At 44.7% G+C, this 13,399-nt stretch overlaps 1 protein-coding gene across 1 annotated transcript in view; it reads left to right on the top strand.

Annotated features, from left to right (window-relative positions):
• The first annotated feature begins 2,672 nt into the window (after positions 1-2,672).
• Positions 2,673-13,399, top strand: part of NTN3 (netrin 3) — a 128,645-nt gene continuing 117,918 nt past the window's right edge. The window contains exon 1 of the mRNA XM_060692943.2: positions 2,673-3,762. The gene's annotated coding sequence lies outside the window, so the exon portion shown is untranslated. The remainder of the gene's footprint in view (positions 3,763-13,399) is intronic.

Below are 13,399 nucleotides of genomic sequence, written 5' to 3' on the forward strand. Positions count from 1 at the left end.
TGAGTTCTCTCGACCATGCTGGTGGTTACTTTCTCCTTCCTTCTACCTTTCTTATGATTTAACTTCGCTGGGTATTTTATGGCTTTCCTAAGCAGAAATGTATCATGTACTACCAACTCATGCTTAGCAAGCCCGTTGTGGACCTTCTCCAGGAAGATCTGTCCTTCCTTCCTTCCTTCCACCCTTCCCAGAATTGCATCCTTCTGCAGAGAGCTAGGTCTTTGCATTGATCAATGGATGATGTGCCATCAAGTTGGTGTCAACTCGTAAGAGTCTACATAGATTGATTTTCTCCAGGAGGATCTGTCCCTGCTTTGGTCCTTCTATTCTTCCAATGGTGCCCCTCTCACCACGGTAACCGGAGTTCTCTCGACCATGCTGGTGGTCACTTTCTCCTTCCTTCTACCTTTCTTAAGATTTAACTTCTCTGGGTATTTTATGGCTTTCCTAGGCAGAAATGTATCATGCACTACCAACTCACTGCTTAGCAAGCCCATTGTGGACCTTCTCCAGGAAGATCTGTCCTTCCTTCCTTCCACCCTTCCCAGAATTGCATCCTTCTGCAGAGAGCTAGGTCTTTGCATTTGATCAATGGATGATGTGCCATCAAGTTGGTGTCAACTCTTAAGAGTCTACATAGATTGATTTTCTCCAGGAGGATCTGGTCCCCAACCAGATTCTTTGGTGCCTCCATCATTGTAGCCAAGACCATTCCCCTTGCTGTTGGTCCTCCTCTGCTTTCCTTCCAAAGTCACAGGTGTCCTGCATGCCTGCAGAGCATCGTGGAATTGGGGCGATATGTGTCATAATGACAACATGTTGTGTGCATGTGACATACTGTCCTTCCTTACCTGCCCCTGTAGAAACATACGGCCATAGCATCGATCACTGGAAGTTTTTGCAAACAGCCATTTGTCCGGAATGTATAGAGTGGTCCTAGGGCAGTGGTTCTCAACCTTCCTAATGCCGTGACCCTTTAATACAGTTCCCCATGTTGTGGTGACCCCCAACCATAAAATTATTCCTAAGACCATTGAAAATATGTGTTTTCCTATGGTCTTAGGCGACCCCTGTGAAAGGGTCATTCGACCCCCAAAGGGGTCCCAACCCACAGGTTGAGAACCACTGTCCTAGGGGATTGGATTAGAAGACCTCCAAGGTCCCATCTGGCTCTCTGCTTCTAAGTTCTAGCAAAGCAAGGTTCTCCCTTGGGGGAGAGCTGGCCAACCCAAAAGGAAGCTCTTCAAGGGTCCCTGCTGGGCCATTTTTTCTCTCCTTTGATCTCAGTTGGCCATTCTATAAAAACTGGAGAAGGGGGGGGACGAGACCAGAATCTCTGTTCAGATGTCCAGGAAGAATGGACATCTCCATCAGCCCGTTCCACAGGTGTGGCCCTCGACTCTGCCACAGAGGGAAGAGGGAGGCCAGAGGTCCCCCATCCACCCACCCACCCACCCTCCCCCTCCTCTCCCCTCCCCACCAAGCAAGCTTTTCCCCCCTCCATCCCTACCCACCTTGGCTGAGCCCCGGAGACGAACCTTCTGAAAACCCAGCCCCTCCTTTTTCAATTTCCTAAAAGCTTCCAGCAACCCAATGGCCTGTGAAGCTCCAAGGGGGTGGGTGGGTGTGGGGGACGGGGACGATGGCCAGGAGAGAGCTAGAGAACTAATAATGAAAGTTTCCTGCCTCCCCCCCGGCCCCCACCCTCTCTGCCTTTCCAGAAAGTGTGGAGGTTCAGCCCAAAAGCGGGAGAACCCCTTCCTTCCTCCCCCCAACTAACCCCAAAACCAACTTTCCCTTCGGAAAAGGCCAGCTAGTTTCTATTTCCACCTTCCTTCTCTCCCCCTCCTCAACCCCAATTCCCCCATCCCAGTTAAGCCAGCTCGGTTTGGGGGACCCAGTCTTTCTAACTTCCTTTGGAGTCTACTAACTTCTCTAGGCTCTTCCTTTCCTCTCCTCTCTTCCCCTTTGCTGGTACTTTCGGAACTTCTCTTTGTTGGGGGGGGCAACCTAACGACTCCCCCTCCTCTTTGAAACAAAAAAAATACCCCCAAAGCCAGGAAAAACAGAGGGAGGAGGAGAAGAAGGAGAAGGAGAAGGAAAAGAGGAGGAGGAAGGAAAAGAAGAAGGAGAAGGAGGAGGAGGAGGAGGAGGGGAAGGCGAAGGAGAAGAAGGAGAGGAAGGAGAAGAGGAAGGAGGAGGAGGAGAAGAAGAGGAAAGAGAAGAGGAAGGAGGAGGAGGAGGAGGAGAAGGAGAAGAAGGAGAAGAAGAGGAAGGAGAAGAGGAAGGAGGAGGAGGAGAAGGAGGAGGAGAAGAAGAGGAAGGAGAAGGAGGAGGAGGAGAAGAAGGTGAAGGAGAAGAAGGAGAAGAAGAGGAAGGAGAAGAGGAAGGAGGAGGAGGAGAAGGCGAAGGAGAAGAAGGAGAGGAAGGAGAAGAGGAAGGAGGAGGAGGAGAAGAAGAGGAAGGAGAAGAGGAAGGAGGAGGAGGAGGAGGAGAAGGAGAAGAAGGAGAAGAAGGAGAGGAAGAGGAAGGAGAAGAGGAAGGAGGAGGAGGAGAAGGAGGAGAAGGAGAAGGAGAAGGAAAAGAAGAGGAGGAAGGAGAAGAAGGAGGAGGAGAAGGAGAAGAAGAGAAGAGGAAGGAGAAGAGGAAGGAGGAGGAGGAGGAGGAGGAGAAGGAGGAGAAGAAGAAGAAGAAGAAGAAGAAGAAGAAGAAGAAGAAGAAGAAGAAGAAGAAGAAGAAGAAGAAGAAGAAGAAGAAGAAGAAGAAGAAGAAGAAGAAGAAGAAGAAGAAGAAAGGAGGAGAAGAAGGAGAAGGAGAAGGAGAAGGTGATGATCGCCCAGCCAAGGAGTGGAAGGCGTGGAAAGCCCGGGCGCTTTCCTGCCGTCCACGCGCAAAACGACCCACACGGTCCCTTTTGCAGGAGGGATTAAAACCTTCCCTTCAAAATCTGCTTCTCATTTTCCGCGGGGAATTGACGTCTCTCTTACCTCTCCCCCCCCTCCCCCCTCCCCCCACCGCCCCCAAACTCTTCTCTGCCGTCTTAATTTAACCCTGGGATCTATAGTATTGAACCTTCCTTCTGCCCACCCTCTCCCCAAATCCAAGCCCCTCCACCCCCCCACCCACCAAACCCTTTTCTTAAAAGCAAGCCAGCCAGCCGGCGGCTCTTGCAGTATCTTCTCTGTTGCTTTTCTTTTTTTCTCTTTTACTCTCTCCCTTTCTTTTTCTCTCTCTCTCTCCCCGATTTGTCCCCCCCCTTTTTTTTCCCTTCCTCCTCCTTTTCCTCTGCTCGGTTCCTCCCAGTTCTTCACGCTGAGCCATTGGGGGGGGGGCAGAGAAAGAGAGAGAGAAAGAGAGAGAGAGAAAGAGAGAGGGAGAGAGAGAGAGAGAGAGAGAGAGAGAGAGAGAGAGAGAGAGGGATTGGGGAACCTCGGCCAACCGTGCCAGCCAGGGAGCCAAAGAGAGACGGGGGCGTCCCGTTTCGCAGCCACCACAGCAGCTGCAGATGTTTCGCCGCGTCTTTTTATTTGCTCACTCTCGGAGAGAGTTTTCTCTTCTCTCTCTCCCCCCGCACTCCTCCGCTCCGCTCTTTTTCTCCTCCTTTCCTGCTGCCCGGCTTTGCAAGCGCCGCGTAACCCAACGAGCAGCTGCGGGTTTTTCTCTTTAAGTGCTCCAAAAAAACCTTCTCTGAACTCGGGCAGAATCTGACGTTTTCCCGGCGGGCGATCTTCTCCTTCCTACCTGCGCCCTTCCTTCCTCGCAGTAAGTGGGATCTTATTTATTTTTCCTCTCTCTCTCTCTCTCTCTCTCTCTCTCTCTCTCTCTCTCTCTCTCTCTCTCTCTCTCTCTCTCTCTCTTTCTTTTCCCGGGGAAACCCAGAGCGGGTCCCTTGGCAAAGTGGGGTGGGGTGGGGGGGCTCAGTCGGGTGTCCTCTTCCCCCCACCCACCGTCCCAAGACCCCCACATTCCTCCAGCACTTCCCAAATTTCTTTGGGCACACTTTTAAGCTCAGTTTGCAGCCAAGTTTGGGGGGGGTGGGATCCCACTTTCTGATTCCTTCTTATTTAATAAAAAAAAAAAAAAAGGAAAATCTGGCTATTTATTCACCTGGTTCCCTGTTTATAGATAACACTTTCTGATTCCTTCTTATATATATATATATATATAAAGGAAATTCTGGCTATTTATTCCTGTGGTTCCCTGTTTATAGATAACACTTTCTGATTCCTTCTTATATATATATAAAAGGAAATTCTGGCTATTTATTCATGCGGTTCCCTGTTTATAGATAACACTTTCTGATTCCTTCTTATTAAAAAAAAAGGAAAATCTGGCTATTTATTCCTGTGGTTCCCTGTTTATAGATAACACTTTCTGATTCCTTCTTATATATATATAAAAAAGGAAAATCTGGCTATTTATTCATGCGATTCCCTGTTTATAGATAACACTTTCTGATTCCTTCTTATTAAAAAAAAAAAGGAAATTCTGGCTATTCATTCATGCGGTTCCCTGTTTATAGATAACACTTTCTGATTCCTTCTTATTAAAAAAAAAGGGGGGGAAATCTGGCTATTTATTCCTGTGGTTCCTTGTTTATCGATAAGTGGAAGAAAATATGACCCTCCTTGTTTATTAGGCAAAAGCTCTCCTTATTTTTATTGTTATTCTTCCTGATAGACAAAACAGAAGACCTTATTACTATTGGTAAGGTGGAAGATCCTTTTTTATTATTATTTCTGTTGATAAAAAAAAAATGGGAAATCCACCTATTATTCCTGTTTACAGGCAGATGGAAAAATCCCCGCATTGTTATTACTAATTATTTATTTCTGTTTATTAGCCAAGTGGAAGGTGATGGATGAGGTGGAGGGCTTGTCAAGCAGGTAGCCAGAGGTTTAGGCTAAATTTGGCATTTTTGATCCCCTTACCAGCTCTTTCCCAAGGAACCTGAAATAGTTATAATTATTGCATGGATCAAAGGGACTTCTATAGGCACCCTGTCCGTCAAAGGGAAATAGCATTTAATGGAGGGTTTTATTCCCCTCTTTTCCATCCTTTTATTAAAACTCTCTTCTTCCTTTCTCTTCCTTTCTTTCCCTGTTTCATCCTTTCGCTGCTTCATCTCGCAGGTGAAATGAAAGGATGGAACTTTAAAAAAACAACAACTTTATATAGGATGCAACCTGTGCTAGTTTTGAGGGGTCCTCAGAGGCTGCTTGTGTGTGTGTGTGTGTGTGTGTGTGTGTGTGTGTGTGTGTGTATTGCAGAGCAAATTGGCAACTTTGTCTCCCAACATGATTGATTGATTGATTGATTGGATGGATGGATGGATGGAGCATTTATTTGATATCCGGCTGGAAAAACAGTGTGACGGTGTATGTTGGGCTACTACGCTGTGCCAAGTTGTGGCAAAACCGCTTGGCGCGGTTCTGAAACCAAATGCCGAAATTATAATGGGTTATAAAAAGAGGAAAAACGATAAAAGTTTATGGCTCACAGGAGAATCACGTCCCGGCTGGCTCTCGACCAGAAATGTTTAAGAGTTGTGTTGGGGCTAGGGGGGAAAATTTTTATAAGCATCTCAAGAAAGAGATTTTGCAGATGGCGTGCATATGTGCGCTCGCCCTGTCGCAAGCTGCGTCGCTGGCCGCATGTGTGGCATTTCTATCAGAGATGCCAGATGCTCTGGAAAAGGATGTGCTCTGGCTTTTGCAACATCTGGAAGGAAGGCCTCTCTTGCCCCAAGTGATCAAACACAAACGTCTCCCTGGATTGTTCCTCCTGGTGAGCTGGACGAGGGGATGCCCCCTTGTTGAGTAGACCATATAGCCATCTCTACTTCTTCGGTAGGACAGAGAGGTCAACACCAGATGATCCTTCTTCTCGGGCTTGGCAAAGGTTCCTCACCCAGATCTCGTAGCTCTTTCATCTTGTTGGAGAGAGATAACTTGGGCGTAGAGCATCTGGAACATCTCGGTCCGACATCAAGGATGTTCCTTCAAGCTACTAGACTTCCAAAGTGTTGAGTTGCCAACTCCTAGGCTTTCGTAGTTGGCCAGGCTGCCTAATAGGTTGTTTTTCTCCGCACGTCTGCAGCCCACCAGGCTGTGGAGAACGAGTGTCTCCAGCTGTAGAACCCAAGTCTTAATATTTGGAACACAGTTCTTGTTTTTTCAGAGGCCTCTTTTGATCAGAAGCTCCTGGTCTTCATGCTCTCCTCAATATTGCTCAACTCTGGCCATTTCACTTTTCCAGTTCTTTTCCTGGAATACAGAGGCACGGGATTGTTGTTGTTGTTGTTTATAGGCAAAGTGTGATTGGACACACAAGGAATTTGTCTTTGGTGCATACGCTCTCAGTGTACATAAAAAGAAGAGATACATTCGTCAAGAATCAGAAGGCACAACACTTAATGATAGTCATAGGGTACAAATAAGCAATCAGATCAAACTAGGAAACCATATCAATATAAATCGTAAGGATTCAAGCAACAAAGTTACAGTCATGCAATCATAAGTGGGAGGAGATGAGTGGTAGGAATGATGAGAAGACTAATAGTAAAAGTAATTTTAAGTGTGTCTAGTTGTGTTTTCTTTAAATAATCCGAGAGATGACCAACTCTCACTTTCCAGAATGGGTTAAGAAAGGTTTTCAAGACTCAGTCAGACCAGTGCAGAGATTAGTCATTTAATAATGAAAGAAGATCAACAAATTAGAAATAGATACAGTTGTATAGATATATAAGAATATATATTCTGTAAGCAAAAGTCATATCGAACTGTACGTGACTATAGATTAAAACATACAGAGGGATAAATGTATAGAGTGTTATGGTGCAACTATGAAAATAATGGTTATAACTATGTCGTACAACATTATGTATTTAAAAGAGACTCTAAGGTATGACTATGAGAATAATGGTTATACTCAGGGTGTACAAATACTATCTATACTTAAAAAGGACTTGATACAGCCAGTACGCTGTCATTGCAAAACTGGAAAACTGGATATATAATAAAATGCACAATAAAAATATTTTTAGAAAAGAAAAAAGAATCAGTCCATCCTGAAGGAAAGTGGCTTAAGATCCAGGCTGAACCGAAATGCTAAACCACAAGGCATTAGTTTTCCTAGACAAATTAATTTCCATAGGGGAAAGGAGTAACATACTAGTGTTCTGATGACAAAACCAGGGATTTGCTGCTAACAGGCATCTGTCTTTTGTATCCAGATTATCCGTTGAAGTGGGCAGGTAGACACTGTTCTCTGCCAATGTGCCTGGAGGTGTGAGTGCATGTTGCAGTGGGTGAGCGTTAAGGTCCCATAGATGAGGTCATTCCACTTCAAAGGGATGCTCCTTTTCAAAGGCTTCCAGTTCTGGTGCTCTGGAGTTTTCTACTGGCAGGAGTCTGCCTTCGTTCTTCCAAACTTTCGTCTCGCAAAAGAAGAAACGAGTCTGTAGTTCTCACAGAGTTCTTGCTGATCTTTGCGAGATCCAAGACAGGAATGAAAATAGAACATGGGATAATAGAGTTGGAAGGGAGCTTGGAAGTCTTCTAGTCCAACCTCCTGCTCAAGCAGGAGACTCTATACCAGGGGTCGGCAACCCGTGGCTCTGGAGCCGCATGTGTGGCTCTTTTATCCCTCTGCTGCGGCTCCCTGTTGCTGGTCGGCTCCTCAATCGATAGGGCTTTCGGTTAGGGCAGGTAGAGGAAAAAGGACGGCGTGCTAGGAGGAGACTCTATGGTGGGGGAACCGGATTTCCGGTCGGCTGCAGAATTGAAAGGGGGGCTTCCAGTTAGGACCTTTGTGGCTCTTTGAGTGTTTAAGGTTGCCGACCCCTGCTCTATATCATTTCAGACAAATGGTTGACTAGTCTCTTCTTGAAAACCTCCAGTGTTGGAGCACTTCTGGAGGCAAGTTGTTCCACTGATTACTGGGAATTGTTCTAATGGTCAGGAATGTTCTCCTTAGTTCTAGGTTGGTTCTCTCCTTGGTTAGTTTCTCCTTCGTTCTAGGTCAATTCTCTCCTTGGTTAGTTTCCATCCATTGCTTCATGTCCTGCTTTCAGGTGCTTTGCAAAATAGGTTGACCCTCTCGTCTTCGTAGGATGCTAATCCCACCAAGATGAAATGGAGGTTCTTCGTTGAGAATTTCCAAGGAAGGTTATGGGTTCCCACTTCCAAATTTTACATAGTTGGTGCTAGTGAGTATCAACTGTCCAAGACATCAGGGACACCTTCCCCAACCTCCTGTTCTTACCTAAACAGGCTGGAAAGTAAACCTAGGATATTTTGCATAGATTAGAATAGAATAACAGAGTTGGGAGGGACCTTGGAGGTCTTCTAGTCCAACCCCCTGCTTAGGCAGGAAACCCTACACCACTTCAGACAAATGGTTATCCGACATCTTCTTAAAAACTTCCAGTGTTGGAGCATTCACAACTTCTGGAGGCAAGTTGTTCCACTGATTAATTGTTCTGACTGTCAGGAAATTTCTCCTTAGTTCTAAATTGCTTCTCTCCTTGATGAGTTTCCACCCATGAAAGTGCATGCTGTTTTTATGAGCTTCTTTTGAGTTCCTGCCCATTCTTGGGCTCACATTAATTCTGTAAAATGTCAGACAATTCTGCCATTGCCAAATGAATTCAGGGTTGCTTAGAGGAGCCATGGTGGCCCAGCGGTTAAAATGCAGCTTTGCAGGCTAATTCTGCCGATTGCCAGCAGTTCAATCCTGACCGGCTGAAGGTTGACTCAGCCTTCTGTCCTTCCGAGGTTGCTAAAATGAGGACCCAGATTGTTGGGGGACAAGAGGCTGACTCTGTAAATCACTTAGAGAGGGCTGTGAAGCGGTATATAAGTCTAAGTGCTATTGCCCTCCCTCCTTTCCTTCCTTCCTTCCTTCCTTCCTTCCTTCCTTCCTTCCTTCCTTCCTTCCTTCCATCCATCCATCCATCCATCCATCCATCCATCCATCCATGGTGGCTCAGTGGTTAAAATGCAGCATTGCAGGCTAATTCTGCCGACTGCCAGCAGTTCGATCCTGACCGGCTGAAGGTTGACTCAGCCTTCCGTCCTTCTGAGGTTGGTAAAATGAGGACCCAGATGGCTGGGGGAGGGGCGGGGGGCCCCCGCAAGATGCTGTCTCTCTAAACAATTTAGAGAGGGCTGTAAAGCAATGTGAAGCGGTATATAAGTCTATGTGCTATTGTAATTGCTTTGTAGAGCATGCCCTGTCTCTGTTCTCCATTGTGTTTCAGCCGGGCCACGGAACACTAATTTTTTTTAAGATTGCTTTTTATCCCACCTTTATTGTTTTTATAAATAACTCAAGGCAGCAAAACACGCCTAATACTCCTTCCTCCTCTTATTTTCCCCACAACAACAACAACCCTGCGAGGTGGGTCAGGCCGAGACAGAGTGACTGGCCCAAAATCACCCAGTTGACTTTCATGCTTAAAGAGGGACTAGAACTCACTGTCTCCTGGTGATTGGCCTCAAAGACACCTAGCTGTCTTTCATGCCTAAGAACTCCCAGTTTCTAGCCTGATGCCTTCATTATTAGACCGAACTGGCTCTCAATCAACTGGTCAGAGGCAGGATTTCCCGAGCAGAAAGCCTGTCACTAAATCTGCCCTGAGGGCCAAATCCAAGTCCTTTTTTTAAAATAATTTAATTAATTTTATAAATTATTCCATTTGCACCTTCACCTTTCCTCCTTGAAGGGCTCTGATTTTGAAATGTGAGGTGGGGGAGAAATACAAGGCAGGTTGGAGAAAGCGTTCTAAGCAGGGCTCCCTATTTCCTCCCCTCTCCATTTCAGAATCAGAATAGAGCTGGAAGGGACCTCAGAGGTCATCTAGTCTAACCCCACCCACCCACCCACCCACCGGCTCAAGCAGAAAACCCTATACCATTTCAGACAGGTGAGCTGTCCGGTCTTTTCTTAAAAACCACCAGTGATGAAGCACCCACAACTTCTGGAGGCAAGCTGTTCCACTGGTTAATTTTTCTCACCATCAGGAAGTTTCTCCTTCAGTCCAGGTTGCTTCTCTCCTTGATTGGTTTCCATCCATTGTTTCTTGTCCTGCCTTCTGGGGCTTTGGAAAATAAGTCGACCTTATTTTCCAAAATAGGTTGACCTTATTTATTTGATCCTAAAGCAGAATAGAATAATAGTATAGGATAGAATAGAATTAGAATTAGAATTAGAATAGAATTAGAATTAGAATTAGAATTAGAATAGATTTAGTAGAGTAGAGTAGAATAGAATAGAATAGAATAGAATAAAGAATAGAATTAGAATTAGAATTAGAATAGATTTAGTAGAGTAGAATAGAATAGAATAGAATAAAGAATAGAATTAGAATTAGAATAGATTTAGTAAAGAATAGAATAGAATTAGAATAGAATAGAATTAGAATTAGAATTAGAATTAGAATAGAATAGAATAGAATAGAATAGAATAGAATAGAATAGAATAGAATAGAATATAGAACAATGTTCAATACCCTGAAATAAGACATTCCCTGATAATAAGCCCAATCGGGCTTTTGAGCACATGCACTAAAATAAACCCTCCCCTGAAAATAAACCCTCCCCGAAAATATTTAAATGCATGCGCAGCTGGTCCCTGCCATTTCCTCCGGTTTCCTCCATGCCCCCCAAAATAATACCTCCCCAAAAATAAGGCCAGGTGCTTATTTCAAGGTTCAAAAAAATTTAAGACAGGGTCTTATTTTTGGGGAAACACGGTGGAATATAGAATATAGAATATATAGAGTAGAATAATATAGAATATAGAATAGAGTAGAGTAGAGTAGAATCTTTAGGATAGGATAGGATAGGATAGGATAGGATAGGATAGGATTTTGTCACTTTAAATGTACCCTAATCAACATACATTAAAATGAAATTTCGTTGCATTCAGCTCTCAAAAGATAACTATTATTCATAAACCCCCCCACACACACACATATGACAGTTTCCTTCGCTTTCCTTTTTCCTTTCAGCCCTTTGGGATGTCTGCTCCCAGCCATTCTAGGCTCGTTGTGAATTATTTATTTATTTATTTATTTATTTATTTATTTATTTATTTATTTATTTATTTATTTATTTGATATAATTTGTATGCCACCTTATCTCCGTAGGACTCAGGGCGGCTCACAACAAATAAAAACCAACCCAATAAAACATAAAATACATAAATACGCATACATAAAAGTATAAATATATAATTTAAACATATGTTAAAACCCATTAAAGTAATCAAAAAACCCCTCAGTCCAGAATTATGGAGTCAAATAGGTCTGGGAAGGTGGTGTGGGGATACGTGGAAAACTGCAGAAGAGTATTTTAGAACATGCCGGTGCCAACTACGCCGGCGGGATTACCGGTTTCAGAATGGGCTGCACCGCTTAGCTTCGGTTTGCATCGCCTTTCCGCTTAATATTTCAAATCCCGCACTTAGTGCTGGCTTCCAAACCTTAATTCCCTCCGTCTCACAGCAACCGGTGCCGCCTGTTTGTCTCAGTTGCAAAGCAACCCTCTCGGTCTCCCCTACCCCCACCCCCAACCCCGAATTCTAAGATGTACAAACAAGTTGGCAAGTCAAGTTGTGGGTGCCCAGAACAGACAAAAAATGTGCTGGGATTTTTCTGGATCGGAAAGGAACATCTACAGGTCATCCTTGACTGACTGACACAATTCGTGCCCAGCGTTTATGTTGCTAAGCGAGACGTTTGTTGAGTCAGTTTCGCCCCATTGGACGACTTTTCTTGTCACTGTCGTTAAGTGGAACCGCCGCAGTTGTTAAATTAGTAGCGAAGTTGTGAAGTTGTGAAGTGAAAAGAAGGACTAGGAGAGACATGATAGCAGTCTTCCAATATCTCAGGGGCTGCCACAAAGAAGAGGCAGTCAAGCTATTCTCCAAAGCACCTGAGGGCAGGACAAGAAGCAATGGGTGGAAACTAATCAAGGAGAGAAGCAACTAGAACTAAGGAGAAATTTCCTGACACTGAGAACAATTCACCAGCGAAACAACTTGCCTCCAGAAGTTGTGAATGCTCCAACACTGGAAGTTTTTAAGAAGAGGTTGGACAACCATTTGTCTGAAGTGGTGTAGGGTTTCCTGCCTAAGCAGTGGGTTGGACTAGAAGACCTCCAAAGTCCCTTCCAACTCTGTTATTCTAAATTCTAAAATTCCCTATTGACTTCGCTTCTCAGAAGGTCGCAAAAGGGGAATATAATAGAGAGTAACAGATTTGGAAGGGACCTTGGAGGTCATTTAGTCCAACCCCCTGCTCACGCAGGAGACCTATACAAATGAGTTCGAACCACCGAACTGCCAACCTTTCTGATCGACAAGCTCAGTGTCTTAGCCACTGAGCCACCTAGCCATAGGCTCACGTGACCCCGGGACATTGCAGCCGTCATAAATATGAACCAGTTGTCGAGCGCCTGACTTTTGATCACATGACCATGGGGTTGTTTGCAACGGTCTCAAGTGCGAAAACGGTCATAAGTCTCTCTTTTCAGCGCCATTGTAACGTCGAATGGTCCCTAAATGATGTAAGGAACAGTCATAAATCAAGGGCTCCTTATATATGTTGCCTTGACAGAAAACTATTCTATTTCTATTCCTAAAATGTGAGAGGAACATGAATAAATGCCGTCATATAATGTGTGAGCCAGGAGGGACACTGTGGCTCAGTGGCTAAGACGCTGAGCTTGTCAGTCGAAAGGTCGGCAGTTCAGCGGTTCGAATCCCTAGTGCCAAGTAACGGGGTGAGCTCCCGTTACCTGTCCCAACCTAGCAGTTTGAAAGCAGGTAAAAAATGCAAGTAGAAAAATAGGGACCATCTTTGGTGGGAAGGGAACAGCGTTCCATGCGCCTTCGGCATTGAGTCATGCCGGTCACATGACCACGGGGACGTCTTCGGACAACGCTGGCTCTTCGGCTTACAAACGGAGATGAGCACCGCCCCCTAGAGTCGGGAACGACTAGCACATATGTGCGAGGGAAACCTTTACCTTTACCTTTTAATGTGTGAGCTGAAGGACTTTATAAGAGTCGCCTCATAGGAGCTGATTTTTGTTGTGCCTTTGTTTTATGTATTTTTTCTCCTTCTCCCCCTTGCCTCTCCTCTCCTCTTTTCTTTCTCCTGTCTTCTTTCTCTCTCTCTCTCTCTCTGTTTCTATTATTATTATTTTTTTGAAAAAAGTTTTTTATTTTATTTCTTATAAATATATTGTAAGTGTACATTCTCTTATCCATAATTAATCCCACATACATATATTTTCTAAAGAAAAAAAATGTTTTTTAATTATATTCGGGGTTGCTCTTCTACCCTTTCTCTCTGTTTCTGTTCTCTCTTCTCCTCTGACCGTTCTTTCCT

This window comes from Pantherophis guttatus, chromosome 14, assembly GCF_059756535.1.
Source record: "Pantherophis guttatus breed Tessera chromosome 14, ASM5975653v1, whole genome shotgun sequence".
Classification (NCBI taxonomy): domain Eukaryota; kingdom Metazoa; phylum Chordata; class Lepidosauria; order Squamata; family Colubridae; genus Pantherophis; species Pantherophis guttatus.